Below are 12891 nucleotides of genomic sequence, written 5' to 3' on the forward strand. Positions count from 1 at the left end.
ATTTGTTACGCCGTAGCCGTAGCGATGACAGAAACCTTCCATGTTATTCTAATGGGGAAATCGCCAGATCTCTGAAATTTTAACATGCTGACACTTATACTTTTACGATCTCCTCCAAGGGCGTTAGCCCTATTAACCTGAAATTTGGTGGGACTCATCTTCAGGGGTGGACCATGTAATAGGAGAAAATGGGTCATGTCATGTCATTCTAATGTTGTTTTAGGCCATGACATGTCACGGAATTAATATCTTTGTTGTTCTCCTGTGCAGATGGGATAAGAATATGAGGTCCTGATTATACTGAATATCTACTGTCCGGCGCCTCTTAATCATCAATTAATGCGTCAGGACCGGATTCAGTGTGGAAATGGTCTTTGATTAAACCAAAGAGATGGCTGGAACCGTCACAGACGTGATAGTCTGGTCTATCTCCCTTTGGGCTGATTTGGGTTGTGATTATGTTATGTTTGTTACCACCTATAAAAGGTGTACTTTGTAATTGTAAAGTTAGGTAGGGACAGAACGAACTTGTCTTAGGGAGAGTGAGGGCGTTTATCCACTGTGCACGTGAATAAACTTCCACCTTTTGAGAGAGACCGAGAGACTCTGTTTCTGCTTCAAGTTATTGCCTGGTTACTCTTTACTTGATCATTGTTTACAGGAAACTGCCGTAACAATTTGGCGTCTTACGAACGACGGATCCTTCGGCGGCGGTCCATCTTTTCGGGGTTCGTGTGAAGCAGGGCTGGCCACCTGGAACACCACATTCCAGCCTCCACTCTCCACGGTTTGAGACGGGAGGCCTGCGTCACCGGCCCGGAGGAGGGGAGCGCCGACGTTCGGATTCGAAAACAACCACCGCGGTGAGTCTTTTTTTGTCTCTCTCAACTAGGTCGAATCATAGGGTATTAATCTGTTTTTGTAATTTTTTTTGTACTTTGTTTTACTCCCGGATCTGTTTTGAATATTTCTAGTGATATTTTGCTAAAGTTACATTTACTGGTGTCTGTAGGAGGACATTGTTTGTTTTTATAACACACTCGAGATAACCATAATCAGTCGGCAGAAGGCCACTGCAGAGAAGAGCCCACTTATTTCACTAGCTAAAGCAATTTAAAAACTGGCTTGTAGTCTAGTTTTGCCTGGGGTAAAAATAGTCTTAGCGAGTGGTGGACCCTAGACTAAAGAAGAGTGGAAGGTACGATTTAGCATAACACAGACGTGTGATTTTGACTTAACGTACGGTTACAAAATGGGGAAAAATCAATTGAAGTGTGTAAAAATTCCTGAAACACCAGTAATGTTGATAATGTCAAACAAGTATGGGGCGGAGTGTTTAGAATGCCTGCCGGTCTGGAGTGAAAAATATGGGTTCCCAGTAGGAGGGTCTTTAAATCAAATCAAATCAAATCAATTTATTTTTGTAAGGCCCAAAATCACAACAACAGTTGCCTCTGAGGGCCACAGGGAGAAATGAATCAACAATGTCTGTGGTGGTGATGGAGTCAGACAATGTCTGTGGTGGCGAGGGACGATGTCCCAGGGTCCTCTGTCCTTAGACTCTCCTTCTCGGCCAGGAAAAACTACAAAAAAACCTCTTTGGGAAAAAAGCGTAGAAACCTGGAGGAGTTCCAGTGAAGGAGAGATCCCACTCTCACAGACGGACACGAGGAGACTGGAGCTGGACCCACTCTTCAGGCAGAAGAGGGACCGTCTGAGGCGAGCTGGACCCACTCTTCAGGCAGAAGAGGGACCGTCGGGGGCGAGCTGGACCCTCACTTCTCACTCCTGAGGACCTGTGGACCCAGATGCCCCTCCCCTGGTGAAGTGGTCCCTGCCCTGTGTGGACGGTCCCTCATCTGCCTGAAGAGTGGGTCCAGCTCCAGTCTCCTCGTGTCTTGCTGCTGCATTTTGAACCAGTTGAAAGCTTTTTATGGAGCTTTTAGGACACGCTGCAAGCAGGGAGTTACAGTAGTCTAATCTAGTCGTTACAAATGCATGGATAAGTTTTTCGGCATCACTTTTAGGCAGAATTCTTCTGATTTTGGCTCTTGTTGTGCAAATGGAAATAGGCTGTTTTACAAGCTTGATTTATATGAGCTTTAAATGAGAGCTCCTGGTCAAATAAGACTCCAAGGTTTCTTACAGTAGAACTGGAGGCTACACTGACATTGTCCAGTGTGACTATCTGCTCAGATAGAGCGTCTCGTAGATGCTTAGGACCAGCACAATGACCTCGGTTTTTTCAGGGTTAAGAAGCAGGTAGTTTAGTGTCATCCAGGTTTTTATCTCCTTCACACAAGTACTAAGTCTGTCTACTTGATCGCTCTGATCAGGTTTCATTGATAAATACAGCTGAGTGTCGTCTGCATAGCAGTGGAAGTTAATGTCATGTGACCTGATAATGTTGCCTAATGGCAGCATATAAAGAGTAAACAGAATTGGACCGAGTACTGACCCCTGTGGCACACCGTAAATTACTTTAGAGCAAGGTGAGGAGCTCTGGTTTACATTAACAAATTGGAACCTATCAGATAGATAGGATTTAAACCAGCTGAGGGCTGTTCCTCCAACACCTACATCACATTCTAACCTCTGCAGTAGAATGTTGTGGTCGATGGTGTCAAACGCTGCGCTGAGGTCCAACAGAACCAGGATTGAGACCAGTCCATCGTCAGCGGCTAATAACAAATCATTTGTGACTTTAACTAGTGCAGTTTCAGTGCTGTGGTGGGCTCTGAACCCTGACTGGAAAACTTCAAATAAGTTATTGTCCTGCAGGTGGCGACAAAGCTGTTTTACTACAACTTTTTCAAGGATTTTAGAGACGAAGGGAAGATTTGAAATAGGTCTGTAGTTTACCAATAGGTCGGGATCTAGATTAGGCTTTTTCAGAAGAGGTTTAATGACGTCATGTTTGAAGGACTGTGGAACATAGCCACTTTCGAGTGAAGTATTTATTATATTAAGAATAGGGTCTATAATTAGGGGGAGAATGTCTTTGAGGAGCTTGGAATGGGGTCTAGGACACAAGTGGAGCTTTTAGAGGACATAATGGCTGAAGTTATCTCTGCTTGATCAACAGCTGTGAACCTTTCTAGGTTTACAGGTGGATTTATATGGGACGTTAGATTTACAGCTTGGGCTAGTTCAGGGCTAATAGCGGGGGCAATTTCATCTAATTTATCTCTGATTGTTTTTATTTTATTATTAAAAAATAGGAGGAAATCATCAGAGCTGAGTGTAGCTGGGAGTGAGGGCTCTACTGCACTGTGACAGTTTGTTACCATGGTTACAGCGCTGAAAAGGAATTTAGTGTTACTTTTGTTGACTTCTATTAGATTTGAATAATATCTGGTTTGGGCCTCACACAGAGCTTCTGACAGGACAGGAGCAACTTTTCCTGCTTTTAGGGATTCTTCTGTGTGAGAGCGACGGAATAATCCCTCTAGCTTTATAACTCTTTGTTTATGTGAACGCAGTTCTTGGTTGTACCAGGAGGAGGCGCTTTGGCCTAATGACCTTCTGTTTTAACGGCGCGACAACGTCAAGAGCAGACTTCAGAGAATTCATGGTCAAGTCGACAAATTGATCACTTAAACTGGGACTAAAACTGTTCTCAGCAGGATCACATGACATGATCACATGACGTGATCACATGACATGATCACATGACATGATCACATGACGTGATCACATGACATGATCACATGACGTGATCACATGACATGATCACATGACGTGATCACATGACATGATCACATGACGTGATCACATGACGTGATCACATGACATGATCACATGACGTGATCACATGACGTGATCACATGACGTGATCACATGACGTGATCACATGACATGATCACATGACATGATCACATGACATGATCACATGACATGATCACATGACATGATCACATGACATGTCACTGAATATTGGCCCTATTATTTCTTTGAATTTTGAGATAGATTTTTCAGATATTGTCCTTTTCATTATAACTTTATTTTGTGGGACTGGATGATCTTTAAGAATAAACTGAAAGGTAATTATGAAATGATCTGACAATATAGGGTTTTGAGGGAGGACAATGAGGTCACTAATCTCTGTTCCATACGTTAGGACAAGATCCAGAGTGTTCTTGTGAGTGTGAGTCGCTTTATTTACATTCTGAGTGAAACCAATGCTGTCTAACAAGGCGCTGAAGGCATTACTGAGAGCGTCATCACTCATGTTCACGTGGATATTAAAGTCTCCAACTATAACTATTTTATCCCAGGCTAACACTAAGTTTGATATAAAGTCAGAAAACTCTGTTAAAAACTCTGAGTAGGGACCAGGAGGTCGGTAGATAACTATGAACAAAACTCCTTTTTGGTTTTTCATATTTGGACATGTGATCGACAGCATAAGGCTTTCAAATGAGTGAAATGCATTGTTAGTTTTAGGGCTCATGAGTCGCTTGAGTGTGAGATCACTGCCACACCACCACCTCGGCCTGTGCTCCTGGAGGTCTGAAAGTTAACATGGGTGGGTGGGGTTAACATGGGTGGGTGGGGTTAACATGGGTGGGTGGGGTTAACATGGGTGGGGTTAACATGGGTGGGGTTAACATGGGTGGGTGGGGTTAACATGGGTGGGTGGGGTTAACATGGGTGGGTGGGGTTAACATGGGTGGGTGGGGTTACATGGGTGGGTGGGGTTAACATGGGTGGGTGGGGTTAACATGGGTGGGTGGGGTTAACATGGGTGGGTGGAGTTAACATGGGTGGGTGGGGTTAACATGGGTGGGGTTAACATGGGTGGGGTTAACATGGGTGGGTGGGGTTAACATGGGTGGGTGGGGTTAACATGGGTGGGTGGGGTGGACTCATTTAGTCTGACGTAGTCGTCTTGTTGAAGCCACGTTTCAGTTAGAGCTGAAGATCTATGTTGTAGTCACTAATTAATTCATTAACTAAGAGCGATTTGGAGGAAATTGCTCTAATGTTTAGCAGTCCACACTAACATACTGTAGGTCTTCATAACACACTAACATACTGTAGGTCTTCATAACACATGAACCTACTGTAGGTCTTCAGTCCAGTGAAGACCTACAGTATGTTAGTGTGTTATGAAGACCTACAGTAGGTAGTAGGGGACAATTTTACAGACAGATTCATGGCTGTGCCATGGGCTCGCCCGTCTCTCCCATAGTGGCCAACCTGTACATGGAGCACTTTGAGAAGAAGGCACTGTCCTCATTCTCAGGCATAGCCCCAAAACTGTGGCTCCGCTATGTCGATGATACTTTTGTAACAATCAAGAAACAAGAGCTGGAAACCTTCTCTGATCACATCAATGCTGTGGACCCACATATCAGGTTTACAAGAGAAGACGCTAAGGAGAATCGCTTGGCCTTTCTTGATTGTTCCACGATCAGAGGAGAGGACGGGAAACTCCAAATAGAAGTATATAGGAAACCTACACACACGGACCAGTATCTGCTCTTTGGTTCCAACCACCCACTACAGCACAAGCTGGGTGTGATCAGAACCTTACAACTCAGAGCTCAAGGTGTGCCCACCAGCTCAGAGGGCAAGAAGAAAGAGGAAAAACATGTCCGAAATGCCCTCTCAGCCTGTGGTTACCCCGCTTGGGCTCTCAACAGAGTGAAGAGAACCAAGAAGCAGGACAAAAGGGAAACTGAACAGAGAAGGAAGGGTGTTTCTATCCCTTATGTGTCTGGCCTGTCGGAAAAACTGCAGAGAATTTTTAGACAACACAAAGTCCCTGTTTATTTTAAACCAGGAAACACTTTAAGACAAAAACTGGTTCACCCAAAGGACAAAAACAGAGCAATGTAGTTTATTCGATCCAATGCAGTGAAGAAAGTTGTAAAGAACGGTACATAGGTGAGACAAAACAGCCTCTACACAAGAGGCTTTATCAGCACAGAAGAAATACAAGTTCAGGACCTCAGAGCGCCGTGCATCTCCATCTTGAAGCCTCTAATCACTCGTTTGAAGACGGTGAGGTGAAGGTTTTAAGCAGGGAGAAAAGATGGTTTGAAAGAGGAGTCAAGGAAGCTATTTTTGTTAAAAAAGAAAGACCTTCTTTAAACAGAAATGGAGGGCTTAGGTTTCATCTTCCTGTTATTTATAATGGGATTCTGAACCCCTGGAAAGGTAAAGGACATTCAGATGCTAATCAGGTACTCAGGGTGGTTGAGCCAGGGTCTCACAAAGACAAAGAGGATTCTAATAGCCCATTAAGATTCTGAATAGGCTCGGTAGATACAAGGGGGGAGTTTCTGTTGAAACAAACAACTCTTTCTACTTCAGGAAGGCTCCTCCCAATGGGCGGGTCTTACCACAGAACAGTATTAATATCGGAGTTCTCGACCTAAATTCTGTTATTGACAATGACTCTTGGATGAGAGTCGAAACGTCTATTTTTTCAAACTGAGTCCAGATGACTACAACTGAAGCTTTTTCTACTATGTCTTCATAACATACTAACATACTGTAGGTCTTCATAACACACTAACATACTGTAGGTCTTCATAACATACAAACATACTGTAGGTCTTCATAACACACTAACATACTGTAGGTCTTCAGAACACACAAACCTACTGTAGGTCTTCATAACACACAAACCTACTGTAGGTCTCCATAAAATACTAACATACTGTAGGTCTCCATAACACACTAACATACTGTAGGTCTTCATAACACACAAACATACTGTAGGTCTTCATAACATACTAGCCTACTGTAGGTCTTCATAACACACTAACATACTGTAGGTCTTCATAACATACTAACCTACTGTAGGTCTTCATAACACACTAACATACTGTAGGTCTTCAGAACACACAAACCTACTGTAGGTCTTCATAACACACTAACATACTGTAGGTCTTCAGAACACACAAACCTACTGTAGGTCTTCATAACACACAAACATACTGTAGGTCTTCATAACATACTAGCCTACTGTAGGTCTTCATAACACACTAACATACTTTAGATCTTCATAACATACTAACATACTGTAGGTCTTCATAACATACTAGCCTACTGTAGGTCTTCATAACACACTAACATACTTTAGATCTTCATAACATACTAGCCTACTGTAGGTCTTCATAACACACTAACATACTGTAGGTCTTCATAACATACTAACATACTGTAGGTCGTCTTAACATACTAGCCAACTGTAGGTCTTCATAACACACTAACATACTGTAGGTCTTCATAACATACTAACCTACTGTAGGTCTTCATAACATACTAACATACTGTAGGTCTTCTTAACATACTAGCCTACTGTAGGTCTTCATAACACACTAACATACTGTAGGTCTTCATAACATACTAGCCTACTGTAGGTCTTCATAACACACTAACATACTGTAGGTCTTCATAACATACTAGCCTACTGTAGGTCTTCATAACACACTAACATACTGTAGGTCTTCATAACATACTAGCCTACTGTAGGTCTTCATAACATACTAACATACTGTAGGTCTTCATAACATACTAACATACTGTAGGTCTTCATAACACACTAACATACTTTAGATCTTCATAACATACTAGCCTACTGTAGGTCTTCATAACATACTAACATACTGTAGGTCTTCATAACACACAAACCTACTGTAGGTCTTCATAACATACTAACATACTGTAGGTCTTCATAACATACTAACATACTGTAGGTCTTCATAACAAACTAACATACTGTAGGTCTTCATAACACACTTACCTACTGTAGGTCTTCATAACATACTAACATACTGTAGGTCTTCATAACATACTAGCCTACTGTAGATCTTCATAACATACTAACATACTGTAGGTCTTCATAACACACTAACCTACTGTAGGTCTTCATAACACACTAACATACTGTAGGTCTTCATAACACACTAACCTACTGTAGGTCTTCATAACATGCTAACCTACTGTAGGTCTTCATAACATACTAGCCTACTGTAGGTCTTCATAACATACTAACATACTGTAGGTCTTCATAACATACTAACCTACTGTAGGTCTTCATAACACACTAACCTACTGTAGGTCTTCATAACATACTAGCCTACTGTAGGTCTTCATAACATACTAACATACTGTAGGTCTTCATAACACACTAACCTACTGTAGGTCTTCATAACATACTAACCTACTGTAGGTCTTCATAACACACTAACCTACTGTAGGTCTTCATAACATACTAACCCTACTGTAGGTCTTCATAACATACTAACATACTGTGGGTCTTCATAACATACTAACATACTGTAGGTCTTCATAACACACTAACCTACTGTAGGTCTTCATAACACACTAACATACTGTAGGTCTTCATAACATACTAACATACTGTGGGTCTTCATAACATACTAACATACTGTAGGTCTTCATAACACACTAACCTACTGTAGGTCTTCATAACACACTAACCTACTGTAGGTCTTCATAACATACTAACATACTGTTGGTCTTCATAACACACTAACCTACTGTAGGTCTTCATAACATACTAGCCTACTGTAGGTCTTCATAACATACTAACATACTGTAGGTTTTCATAACACACTAACCTACTGTAGGTCTTCATACTTTTCAAACATTGGACAAAGTTAACTTTTCAATAACACACTGAAAATTCCCCCTTGTTTTGATCCTGATGAAGTGGACTTTAGTTAATGTCCTGTTTTTGTCCTGATTGGTCCTGTGGGACGTCATTACAGCGGCCTCTTTGGACATGTGACCGGACCGCTGTGTCTGATTGGTCCCTGAGGTCACACTGTGTTTTGATGAGATAAACAATGATGAAACTCTGTCCTCCACGAGGACAAACAAACAGCCTTCATCTTCTTAATGTACTATCATTTATTTATTTCTATGAATGAAGGACTTTTAGATCCGAAAATCAAATCTGTTTGTTTTTGTTTGTAGAGGGAAAATGGCTCTATTAAGACAAGATATTCCTTTATTGTCCCACATGGGGAAATTTCAATGTTGCAACGCAGGTAGATCCAGAGGTAGATCCAGAAGAACAGATCACTTATAGGAAGTCTGAAAAACACTTTCAGTAGAAGATCTCCTATAAATAAATAAAAACTCCCATAGACAAATAAATAAATAAATACATAAATAAATAAATACCATGTCATGTGATCACGACAGTAATTGCACATGAATATGTGTCACGACAGCACATAGATTGCACATGAATTTCACAGTAATTGCACATATGACAGAATTGCACATCAGTATTAGGTTAGGTCAGTATTGTGAGTGTTCAGTACTAACAGTGTTTGTTATAAAGTCTGACAGCAGCAGAAGGAAAGACCTACGGAACCTTTCCTTCACACATCGAGGGTGGATCAGTCTCTCACTGAAGCTGCTCTCCAGAGCGGAGAGAGTGTCCTGCAGGGGACAGAGTGTCCTGCAGGGGACAGAGTGTCCTGCAGGGGACAGAGTGTCCTGCAGGGGACAGAGTGTCCTGCAGGGGACAGAGTGTCCTGCAGGGGGCGACACTCATGGTCCAGCATAGATGTGAATCTAGCCAGGACCCTCCTGTCCCCCACCTCCTGCACCGAGTCCAGAGCGCAGCCCAGGACGGAGCTTTATCCAGCCTCTTCCTTTTCCTCTCTGTGATGCTGCTGCTCCAGCAGGCCACACCTACAGGAGCTGATGCCACCACAGAGTCGTAGAAGGTCTTCAGGAGCGGCCCTGTCAGGAGCGGCCCTGTCACTCCAAAAGACCTGAGTCTCCTCAGGAGGTAGAGCCGACTCTGGCTCTTCCTGTACAGTCTGTGTTATGAGTCCAGTCCAGTTTGTGGTTCAGATGAACACCAGGTACTTGTATGAGTCACTCTCTCAATGTCCCGTCCCTGGATGTTCACTGGTGAGGGGGCAGTGGGGTGGCGTCTGCGGAAATCCACCACCATCTCCTTGGTCTTTCCCGCGTTGATGAGGAGGTGGTTCCGCTGACACCAGTCCACAAAGTCCTGCGCCAGTCCTCTGTCCTCCGCGTCATCGTCGTCCGTGATGAGTCCGATGATGGCAGAGTCGTCAGAGAACTTCTGCAGGACACAGCTGTCCGTGTCATGTCTGAAGTCTGCAGTGTAAAGGGTGAAGAGAAAGGGCGCGAGGACAGTGCCCTGGGGCGCCCCCACACTGCAGGTCCCCCACACTGCAGGTCCCCCACACTGCAGGTCCGAGTGTCAGACACACAGTCCCGGGCTCTGACCAACTGGGGTCGGTCTGTGAGGTAGTCCAGGATCCACTCTGCAGGTCGTCCTCCACACCAGCCGTCTCCAGCTTGTCCCTCAGGAGCTGATGGTGTTGAAGGCGCTGGAAAGATCGAAGAACAGGATCCTCACAGAGCTGCCAGGCTTTTCCAGGTGAGAGAGAGAGCGGTGCAGCAGGGAGATGACGGCGTCCTCCACTCTGATGCCAGACCGATATGCAAACTGCAGCGGGTCCATGGCTGAGCTCACGGTGGAGCGGAGGTGGTCCAGGACCAGCTCCAGTGTCTTCATCAGGACGTGAGAGACACCGGCCTGAAGCTGTTGAAGTCTTTGGCGCGCGGTGTCTTGGGCACAGGTACCAGACAGGAGGTCTTCAGACCTGTGGTACCAGACAGGAGGTCTTCAGACCTGTGGTACCAGACAGGAGGTCTTCAGACCTGTGGTACCAGACAGGAGGTCTTCCAGACCTGTGGTACCAGACAGGAGGTCTTCAGACCTGTGGTACCAGACAGGAGGTCTTCAGACCTGTGGTACCAGACAGGAGGTCTGCAGACCTGTGGTACCAGACAGGAGGTCTTCAGACCTGTGGTACCAGACAGGAGGTCTTCAGACCTGTGGTACCGCCCTCAGCTTCAGGCTCATGTTGAAGACATGCTCCATAACTCCACACAGTTCATCTGCAGGACTTAAGGAGCCTGGGGCTGATGCCATCAGGTCCTGCTGCCTTCCTCACTTTAATCCTCTTCAGCTCACTCCTCACCTGTGCTGCTGTGACAGTCAGTGGTTGGCAGGGGGACTGTGTGCTGGGGGGATGGGTGAGTCCAGGCGAAGTGGGGAGCTGATGGTCCGGGGCAGATAAGTGAAGAGGAACAGATGATTCTCTTGATTTTGAGTTCAACACCAGGGGCCCATATGTGCACACACACTGCTTTTATGCCTTTCATTTATTTATTAGATTCAGGACAGTATATTAATGTGTCAGCAGCAGCTTCAACATAAAAAGAGTTTGTTCAATAGCTTCATTTCACTTTCAGTTAGACAAGAGTCATAAAACTGTGGACATTAAACATAGAACCTGGACCACGGATAAAAGTCAACACATCTGAGAGATTACAAAGAAAACAATAGTCGGAAGTTAAAACAGCTGAAGAAAAATCACCATCTATGATGCAGGAGCTGTGTTAAAGTTTGAGTTTCATGTGCTCTGACCGCGGGCCGCCTTAGGTCCCTCGGCCCTTTGTGCACTGACACTAAACCACCACATGACTCTCAGTATAAGACCTGTACAGGAACCTCAGGCACCACATGACTCTCAGTATAAGACCTGTACAGGAACCTCAGGCACCACATGACTCTCAGTATAAGACCTGTACAGGAACCTCAGGCACCACATGACTCTCAGTATAAGACCTGTACAGGAACCCCCGGCACCACATGACTCAGTATAAGACCTGTACAGGAACCCCCGGCACCACATGACTCTCAGTATAAGACCTGTACAGGAACCCCCGGCACCACATGACTCTCAGTATAAGACCTGTACAGGAACCCCCGGCACTAGGGGGTTCCTGGTGAGGGGGGCTGTGATGGTGAGGGAGGGCTGTGATGGGCTGTGATGCAGATTAGTAAAATTAGTTTACTGGGGGCACACAGAGGGCCCCACGGACAGGGCCCACGAACAGGGCCCTCGAACAGGGCCCACGGGCAGGGCCCAAAAAACAGGGCCCACGGACAGGGCCCACAAGCAGGGCCCACAAACAGGGCCCACGGACAGGGCCCACGGACAGGGCCCTCGAACAGGGCCCACGGGCAGGGCCCACGAACAGGGCCCACGGGCAGGGCCCACGAACAGGGCCCTCGAACAGGGCCCACGGGCAGGGCCCACGAACAGGGCCCAGCTTCTGATGATCTACAGCAGCTTTTTTCTAAAGCCACGACCAAACAAAGCTCCAGGAATAAACCCGTGACTCACGTGCATCGCACAAATACTGAATTCACACGAAAAGGCGCCGAAATACCACCATTTATGGATCTGTCCTCGTTTATGGCCCTAAGTCAGGTTTAAGCAAAGATGTGTGTGTGGTTTAGTCTCAGTTTAGTCTGACTGGAAAAGGCCACGATACATTCCCGGGGTCAAAGCCTCCGATATCTCAACAGAAGAAATGCAGAGCACAATTTCTGAAATACAGTTTGACTGATAAATCATATACAGTGAACCCTCGTTTGTGGCGGGGTCATGTTCCTAAACGAACCGCGATAGGCGAAATCCGTGAAGTAGAAACCTTTATTTTTTTACAGTTATTTTACAATGAAATACTCCATAAAACATTGAAGCTCACGCTCGCTCTCACCGGCCTCACAAACTTCACTTCTCAAGCGGTTTAACGTACGTGTCCATATGAATCCATAACTTTATTGACACAGGGAGAGAAGACACGGAGAGACTGTTTAGCCAATCAGAATGCAGAACACAATGCATGATGCAAATCCACGAAGCAGCGAGAGCGCGAAAAGTGAACCACGTTATATATATATATTTATATATATATATATATATATATATATATATAAACCACGTTATAGCGTGGATCACTATTTCAAATGTTCTCCAGAAGAGGGCAGCAAACCCCTGT

Source organism: Eucyclogobius newberryi, unplaced genomic scaffold (genome assembly GCF_026437365.1).
Source record: "Eucyclogobius newberryi isolate DKJ021-1_F unplaced genomic scaffold, fEucNew1.0.hap1 SCAF_8, whole genome shotgun sequence".
NCBI lineage: Eukaryota > Metazoa > Chordata > Actinopteri > Gobiiformes > Gobiidae > Eucyclogobius > Eucyclogobius newberryi.